Raw genomic sequence first — 10,207 nt, 5'->3', positions numbered from 1 at the left:
GTTGACAATATCTAAGATCTCATTGTTCATGTGCATGAAGTACAGGCATATATGCATTTCTGTGGAGTCCATTCAGTTAAAATTACTTAGTTGAAACAACAACATTTAAATAGCAAATTTGACTTAAGTCTACATGCATCTAGTTACCTTAACTTAAATATTTAAATTCATTCTATATGAACACAAAGTTATTTGAACTTAATTATACAAGTTTTGGAGACGCCATTACTCAGTTCAGTTGAGGGAATGAGTTTACTTAATCAGTTGAGTAAAGTCAACTTATCAGGGTTTTCACTGTAGAGGTGTATTCAAGTAATTTTTTGGTGTGAATTGAATTTTTAGTTTTGAATCACTTAAAATAGCCATACAAAACATGAGCATCATATTATTGAACCAAATATTGTCTCTTGTTCCTGACATTCACGGATAAGATATTGTGATAAGGAGGAGGGTGTGGCCGGGCCGTGAGGACGAATGCCCGGCACTGAATTGTCCTAATTAGCTGGGAAGGGGATAAAGACGAGCCGGAGGTGCCAGTTCGAGAGAGAGACACATGCAGCCGATGTGTCTGTCTGTGTGTTTATGTTTTTTTAAGTTAATTAATGTCATTAAAGTTATGTTGAATATTCTGCCGGTTCCCGCCTCCTCCTTGCCCATCGTGTGAACATTGGTGCCGAAACCTGGAATGGAGGAGGGATGCGCTGTCATGGAGTCCTCGCCGCGGCTGTCCGCCAGGGGATGGAGGAGACGTTGCTGGCCGCCAGGAAGGGGAAGAGCCATTACCGTCCGCCAGGGGTCGGAGGACTCGCTGCCTTCTGCCAGGGGAGGAGGAGCTGTCATCCTCCAGAGGGTGGAGGAGTGGCTGAGGACCAGGCGACGGCGTGTCCGGGGACTGGCGAACGAGTTTTTCTCTCTCTCTCCTCTCTCTCTCTCTCTCTCTGTCTCTCCCCCTCGCTTTTTCCCTATCCCTCCCCTTGTCTCTCCCAGGACTCCAGAGGGGCTGGGAAGACCTGCTGGCAGAAGGACGGCCGGAAGGGCAACACCTCCCCTCCAGGAAGGGAAGGGAGTATGTCACGCCGGAGGTTTCCCCAGCCTGAATCGGGCGGTGGAGGAGTGTGATGAGGAGGAGGGCGTGGCCGGGCCATGAGGACACATGCCCGGAGCAGAATTGTCCTAATCAGCCAGGAGGGGGATAAAGACGATTCGGAGATGCCAGTTCGAGCGAGAGAGAGAGAAACACATGTGGCCGCTGTGTGTGTGTGTCTGTGTGTTTATGTTTCTTTAAGTTAATTTCTGTAATTAAATTTATGCTGACTGTTCTGCCGGTTCCCGCCTCCTTCTTGCCCATCGTGAACCACGTTACATTGGTGCCGAAACCCGGGTAGGAGGAGGGATGTGCTGTCGCGGAGTACACACAGCGTTAAGAAACATAAACACACAGACACACACAGCGGCCACGTGTGTGTCTCTCTCTCTGTCAATCTGGCACCTCCGGTTCATCTTTATCCCCCTCCCAGCTGATTAGGACACTTCAGCGCCGGGCGTGCATCCTCATGGCCTGGCCACACTCTCCTCCTCGTCACAGATATTGAACATAATTTTAAATACACAAGACATCTATTGTCTGTAGCTGTATTTAGCACAAAACTATTTCATCAACACAAGCGCATTATAGAGATTTACACATTAAAGAATCTGTCTTCAGTAAGCCAATTACAAACAAAAGATGCTTAATTATCTCCGATTTGAACCCGGAGGAGTCTCTGTCAACAATAATTAACCTGTTTATTTTATTCATTCTGTTTATTGTAGGCTTTGTTGCTTTACACTGTTTGTTGATCATGGCATTTCAAGTGATTTTGAATACAGACCAATGACAATGAAGAATAACTTACTGGTAACATAAAGTCTACACACAACTTTGTTTGAAAATGAAGTTTCATGTTGTATTTATACAAGTCCTCTCTGTACATATACACTTTATAACTTTTTACACCACACAGCCTTGCATTGCACTACTAATCACATGAATATGAATCAAGAGTGAAATTAGAAATATGCTATGGAAGACTGAGATTTGGTGGGTAAGTGGAGATGGCAGTTATGTGTCAAAACACCTCATTACTCAGTCCATGAGCAGAGCTGCAAGTGCATAATGAAAGATTTCCTTCTTTTCTCTGTTACAACATTTCCTTCACCCTTGACCTTCAATCCCTTTTCATTAGAGAAAGGAAATTATTACATTATCAGACTTCTTCTCTCACTGCATTGAGATAATTATCAAGTGTTTGATTTATATAACCTGAGGTGTTTGATTGCTTGAAAACCTAATAACGCAGACACTCACATGCCATTGAAAGCCATTGAATAGCTTTTGGTAGGGTTGTCACAATCATGGCCATTAAAATGAATCCCTCATTTCAAAGCATGAAGCCATTGCATTGGAGAGCTCTCTGGCATGCATCTGCACAGTCAGTGGAAGTTGGAGCGAGATAATAGAAAAACACAAGATGATGGAAAATTTGACAAGCTCAGGCCGTGCAATGCTCAGATAAGTGAATGCAGCACAAGCATCTGTCAGATTTCAGTGGACGCACTGCTAAGATAAGGATGCTGCTAAAGCTCAAGCTTTGAATTTAAGTACGTTCTAATTGAATGATGTAGATTCAGTTTGGCACATGTGGATGATTAATATTTAGAATTATAGAGATAATTATTAGGACTGGGTAAAAGATATTAAATATATATCTAATATTGTATCAGATCAGTGACGTGCACAGACCTTAGCAGGGACAGGTGTCAGAATGTTGGCTTCTGCCATCAGTGTTTTCTGTCTGTCTGTGTCTCCCCTTTTTTGTCTGTGAGTTGGTCTGTTCCGGTGGCATGGCAGCTCTTCCCACTAATTACTTCTCACCTGCACTTCATCTCATCACCTGTCTGCTCTACTTAAACCCGGAGTTCTCAGCCATTCATCGCCAGATTGTTCAGTCTACTAGAGTGGTACTAACGCTACGGCCGACTAAGATTCTAGTAACTCTGCTAATCTCATTCAGTATTTGTTCTTGTACTCATTTGTGTTTTCCTGTGCTTCAGATCTGCTCTCCATCAAGCCTGCCATGCCAAATCATCCAGCTCACCTCTCTGTCATAGTATAACCATGGTATTTTTTTAAAGCACCTTGGAGTACCATAACAGTATCATGAAATACAAACATGATCAATCATTCAGTACCATGGCATTACCCTGGTAACATGGTGCACAGTGCGAAGGCGCGATGAGAGCGCGAGCCGATTGACTGTGTTCAGCAAATGCTACAGGGTCCTTGAATAATGTATAACATATGAGTAAGGGCAGCCGGTGGAGTTTCTGGTGCCTCCTAGGGTATGATGGTGCCCCCTAGGGAGTTGGTGCCCTACACAGACTGTGTAATATGCATTTAGGGAGCTGCGGTACTGTGGTAGCCTAATGGTATTTTTCTGAAAGTGATTAGTCCAATGGCTTATTAGTTTCAATAAAAATAAACTGACTTTGACTGAACCTGACAGCTCCTTCAGTTTATCTCAATATTCTATAAAAGACTAATTTAATTTATATCACTGAAAGCAATGCGACCGCTCCCATTATAATTAATAAATCTGTCTACACCAGTGGTACGTGATGTTGGAAATGCGGTAGCAATCGAGTATTATTCTTTTGATGAACTTCAACACAATACATGGAGTGGACTTTTTATCTGACCTGTTACTCTTCTGAGGTAATGGCACTTCAATGTTCTGGGGCGAATTCAAAACTGCATTTTTTGCTTCCTTGAAGGGCACTCTTGCGGGAGGGGATGCCACACGAAAGCTCATTCAAAACAAAAGTGAGAAAATGAATCTGTTCTCGGAGGGCCCTTCCACAAGACTGTTAGCGAAAGGTACATTCATACAGTAATGCCATGTTTCCTTCAGAGTACCTACTTCAAGGGCTCTGCACTTCGGAGTGAGTATAGAGCATAGGAAGGATCACTTACATCGATCTGCTGTAGCACGCGCTCTTAAAGGCACCTCCGCTTAACTTTCTTTAATACGCCCGCGATTTACAAAGAAATCTCATTACACATTATTACTGTTATTGCGAGACTATGATGAGATTTTAATTTTGTTTTATTAACTATTTTATTTTAATTATTAAAATTTCTCCCCTTTTTTGGATGATCTTTTTTCTGATTAACACTTTTTATTGGTTCACAAAATTGACAAAGAAAAGCAAAACATATATTCACAGAATCAGCATATAACCCCCACTATTACCCCTCCTCCTCCTAATCCCCAACCCCACCCTGACCCTCAACAAAAATCCCTGTGGTCACTCATGAGTATACATATAAAAAAAAAGAAAATATATATAAAAATAATAATAATAATCGCACACATTTAAAACTATACTTCTCTCTCCACTGCCCCTCCCCGAGAGCCCTCCAAGAAGGCCAAATAGCTGCCCCATTTCCTATCAAATAAATCTAGTTTCCCAGCCTTCTAAATTACATTTCCTCGAATGCTGCCACCCTCCCCATCTCTGTGCACCACTCTTGAAATGAGGGTGCTCCAGCCAACTTCCATCCCCTTAGAACAATCTGTCTGCCGATCATAACACTGGCTAGGACCCAATTTTTTATGTGTTTATCCCCAATATTAATGACCGCCCCATCGCCTAAAATACAGTCTGGGATTAAATTTAATTTGAGTGCCCAAAACGTCACACATAAATCTCTGAACCCTCAATCAAAATTCTTGAATCTTAACACACCACCAAAAAACATGGGTTTTGTCCCCATCTTCTGATCCAAAAGGGCATCTTTAGATTTGTGGAATAAAGGGGCAGGGGCTTGCGACCCTGCTGCCCTTGTTCTGTGCATGTCAGTGGATAAGATAATGTATCAATGACCATGCTTACATGCACATAAGTTTCTGATTAAGGTGCTTAATCTGATATGGAATATATTCTAAGAAAAAAATCATATTCATGAGATAGTTGTGCAATATATATTATTCACTTTATTATGTGGTAAATGTTCACCATGTCAATTTGCTGACCAGTTACAGTATGATGAATGAGTCAGAAAATAGACTTTAGCCTCACAATATAACTTAAGCCATTTGGTTTCCATAAAAGCATTGAGTCAATGATGTGATGATGTATTTTCATTTTACATGTTCCATTTACTTTTCTTTGTTATCCTGAATCTGATTTCAGTAAATAAAAGACATTTAAAACAAAAAGGTATTCTTCCATCTTCCTGTTTTAATGGAAATGAGGCCTCAACTTGGCCGCTAAGCTTTTAAACCTATTGATGTTCTTTCAGTAAAATGTATCATGATGTGGAAGATATGACTATGTTTAGCCCTTAGCAGGTGGGAGTGTGTTTGTGGTATTTTGCAGGATTTTCTCTTGACAGTTTCTGTGCTGTCACTAATTCGTTACATCCCACATTTCAAGCACAGTTTATTGAAAAAGCTGTATTCCTTTTAAATGACAGTGATGAATTCAACTTAGATATGATGTGAACTGATGAGCATATATCACTTGATTTCTGGTACTGTTAGAGGCCTATGTTGTGCAGTCATAAATGCATTGACCTCCTGGCTATAATCTTATGCAGTAGCTCAAAACAATCTGAAACAATCCCCCAAAATGAATATTGCTGAAGCATCTATAATTATTTTTAGAAAAACGCCAACATGTAATTTGTTCAACTGGAGTGTTTTTCTATTGTTATGGTAGTGTAATTATAATATAATTAACACAAAAGTACATAAGCAACATTTAAAGCTAAAGAAACTCTTTTCCCTCAGTATCTGTTATGATTTTGCAAATTGTGCTTTCTGAAATTATGAAAACATAAATATGCATGACTGTTAGAAACACAACATAAACACATAAAATAGGCCTAGTCGTTTTACTGCACTAAACTATTACAATGGACTTTTGTACACCACTATCAACAGTCCAAAAAGGTGTTGGAGAAAACTTTGCTCTTCGTTAGTTTTTCCACCACTACGTTGCTTTGCCCGTAAAAAGGCCTTCTTACAGCTGAAGTATGTAATTTCTGCAACACTAGCGCCACTGAACGGAGTTTACTCAGAATGGTGCCAAAAACAAAAAACATCCAGTGAGCGGCAGTTCTGCAGACGTAAAAAACCTTGTTGATAAGAGAGGTCAATGGAGAATGGCCAGACTGGTTCAAGTTGACAGAAAGGCTACAGTAACTCAGATAACCACACTATACAATTGTAGTAAGCAGAATAGCATTTCAGAATGCACAACATGTCGAACCTTGAGGCGGTTGGGCTACAACATCAGAAGACCACGTCGGGCACTTTATTAGGAAAATAGTGTTCCTAACAAAGTGCTCAGTGATTGTATGTTAAGCTATGTATTTGACAACACAAATGCTGAATTCAATACACATGTTAATATTGAAAACCCCAGCCAATATTTTCTTAGGTAAAATTCAAAGCAAGATTTGCATGTTTTCCAGTTCATTGGTTCTCAACCTTTTTGACCACAAGGCCTTCTATTGTCCAAGACAATATTCGAAGTTCCCCCATATAGGCAAAAGATATTTCCTCTTGTACTTTAGCTGTAATAATAACAGCAAAGCTGATTGTTTTCAAATATTAACAGAAATATGGAATGTCGATAAATTAAAATAACTAACATTAATTGTGTGATTACAGAAGTTTCAAGAATTATATGTTCTTCAATAAAAACAGTTTATGTAAATGTAGCAGTGGGGGGGGGGGGGGGCGTGGTCATGTGTCTGTCTGTGGGAGAGGGAAAGCAAAACGGCTCTAGTGGCCAACTCAAAATAGCTCTCTTTAAAATATAGTCTCTGTTGCCGGTCTTTCCTCCGCCACTGCTCTGGGCCACCCTCTCTCTCTCCTCTGCCGCTCTGGCGAGCCTTATTAGGTCTCCCTCCGCCATCACTATAATGAGAGACAGGTGTTAGAGTAATTACAGCCCAGGTGATGAGCATTACCGCTTTCCCTCTCCCACAGACAGACACATGAGCACAACACCCCCCACAGTAAAGTTGTTGAATTAAAAAAAGAAATATTTTGTCAGTTTGTACATCTTGTTTTGTTTTCTTTTTTTGCATTTTTAGATTTATTATAGCAAGTTATATTATTAAATTATAGCTCATTACCTTATTTTAAATCATTTTAAGTCATCTTGAGGCCTCTTTGAGTTTGCTGAGGCCCTCTAGTGGGCCCCGGCCCCCTGGTTGAGAACCACTGTTCTAGTTGATCTGTGTAAAAGCTCTTTAATGCCATCCAGTGTTCATCAAGTGTACTGCAGCTTATAAACGCATTTTAATTATAAAATGTATCTGTATTTTTGAAGATTATATATACAGGTGCATCTCAATAAATTAGAATGTCATGGAAAAGTTCATTTATTTCAGTAATTCAACTCAAATTGTGAAACTCGTGTATTAAATAAATTCAATGCACACAGACTGAAGTAGTTTAAGTCTTTGGTTCTTTTAATTGTGATGATTTTGGCTCACATTTAACAAAAACCCACCAATTCACTATCTCAAAAAATTATAATACATCATAAGACCAATAAAAAAAACATTTTTAGTGAATTGTTGGCCTTCTGGAAAGTATGTTCATTTACTGTATATGTACTCAATACTTGGTAGGGGCTCCTTTTGCTTTAATTACTGCCTCAATTCGGCGTGGCATGGAGGTGATCAGTTTGTGGCACTGCTGAGGTGGTATGGAAGCCCAGGTTTCTTTGACAATGGCCTTCAGCTCATCTGCATTTTTTGGTCTCTTGTTTCTCATTTTCCTCTTGACAATACCCCATAGATTCTCTATGGGGTTCAGGTCTGGTGAGTTTGCTGGCCAGTCAAGCACACCAACACCATGGTCTTAACCAACTTTTGGTGCTTTTGGCAGTGTGGGCAGGTGCCAAATCCTGCTGGAAAATGAAATCAGCATCTTTAAAAAGCTGGTCAGCAGAAGGAAGCATGAAGTGCTCCAAAATTTCTTGGTAAACAGGTGCAGTGACTTTGGTTTTCAAAAAACACAATGGACCAACACCAGCAGATGACATTGCACCCCAAATCATCACAGACTGTGGAAACTTAACACTGGACTTCAAGCAACTTGGGCTATGAGCTTCTCCACCCTTCCTCCAGACTCTAGGACCTTGGTTTCCAAATGAAATACAAAACTTACTCTCATCTGAAAAGAGGACTCTGGACCACTGGGCAACAGTCCAGTTCTTCTTCTCCTTAGCCCAGGTAAGACACCTCTGATGTTGTCTGTGGTTCAGGAGTGACTTAACAAGAGGAATACGACAACTGTAGCCAAATTCCTTGACACGTCTGTGTGTGGTGGCTCTTGATGCCTTGACCCCAGCCTCAGTCCATTCCTTGTGAAGTTCACCAAATTCTTGAATCGATTTTGCTTGACAATCATAAGGCTGCGGTTCTCTCGGTTGGTTGTGCATCTTTTTCTTCCACACTTTTTCCTTCCACTCAACTTTCTGTTAACATGCTTGGATACAGCACTCTGTGAACAGCCAGCTTCTTTGGCAATGAATGTTTGTGGCTTACCCTCCTTGTGAAGGGTGTCAATGATTGTCTTCTGGACAACTGTCAGATCAGCAGTCTTCCCCATGATTGTGTAGCCTAGTGAACCAAACTGAGAGACCATTTTGAAGGCTCAGGAAACCTTTGCAGGTGTTTTGAGTTGATTAGCTGATTGGCATGTCACCATATTCTAATTTTTTGAGATAGTGAATTGGTGGGTTTTTGTTAAATGTGAGCCAAAATCATCACAATTAAAAGAACCAAAGACTTAAACTACTTCAGTCTGTGTGCATTGAATTTATTTAATACACGAGTTTCACAATTTGAGTTGAATTACTGAAATAAATGAACTTTTCCATGACATTCTAATTTATTGAGATGCACCTGTATATATATATATATATATATATATATATATATATATATATATATATATATTGTGCAAAAGTCTTAGGCACATAAGATGCTTCACCTAAACATTTGTCTTAAGATGGTTATTTATATTTTCAGCTTTAGTGTATCAATAGGAAATATACATTTTAAACTCCCGAACATTACTTTTGCAAATAGAAAAGATTAGAATAGAAGAACAGGGAGCCCTGCAACAGATGACATGGTCCCCACGGAGCCCCCCACTGAACATTGAGTCAGTCTGGGATTACAAGAAGAGACAGAAGCATTTGAGAACAGCCTAAATAGATAGAAGAACTGTGGCGAATTCTCCAAGAAGCTTGGAACATCCTATCTGCCAACAACAAAGAAAAAACTGTGTCCAGTTGTACCTAGGAGAATTGGGGCTGTTTTAAAGGCAAAGGTGGTCACACCGAATATTGATTTAGCTTTTTTTTTTTTTTTTTATGTTTACTGGATTTATATGACGTTTATTGATAAATGAAAACTATTTATACCATTATTTTTGAAGACATCCTCACTATGCAACATTTTTCACAAGTGTCTAACACTTTTGCACAGTACTGATATATATATAATATATATATATATATATATATATATATTATAAATACAGCTTAATGTTAAAAGCATTAATTCTTATAAAAGGCCACACTGACATGACACTTTTATCAGATATCACACTCTGTGGTTGACATCTATACATCTCCATCTCATTGAGAACGAGCGTTCTGAAAATCATTGAGTGCCAATTGTCTGATTGTCAAGTCTACAGACATGCCGATACAATAAAGTCAATGAGGCCTATCTCTTTATTATTATTGTCACCATATAAATTATAACAGGTGTTCATAGAACACGCCCACATTTACTTAATGTACTTCCTAAATCTTTTTGCACGACCCATCTTTAACATAACCATTAACAGATCATAATCAATAGCGTGTTTATAACAAATGGCATCTTTGTTGTATTTTTCTCGTCAACATTCGCAGAATTGACCTATTTTTATGACTCCCATTTCTGGCCTGCCTAGCTGGCGTCAACTGTGTCTCGTTTGGAAGGATGCGTCCTCCGGAGGTCGCGTTTCTCGGCCGCATACGTCATAGAGGCTGTCTCGTTTCAGAAAAGCGAGTAGGACACTTCGAATGCGGCCTTCAAATGCGACCTTCTTTCACGTGAATTCAGAGGATGCATGAGGTATATCCT

This window comes from Myxocyprinus asiaticus, chromosome 38, assembly GCF_019703515.2.
Source record: "Myxocyprinus asiaticus isolate MX2 ecotype Aquarium Trade chromosome 38, UBuf_Myxa_2, whole genome shotgun sequence".
Classification (NCBI taxonomy): domain Eukaryota; kingdom Metazoa; phylum Chordata; class Actinopteri; order Cypriniformes; family Catostomidae; genus Myxocyprinus; species Myxocyprinus asiaticus.
Note: the sequence above shows the minus strand (reverse complement) of the source record.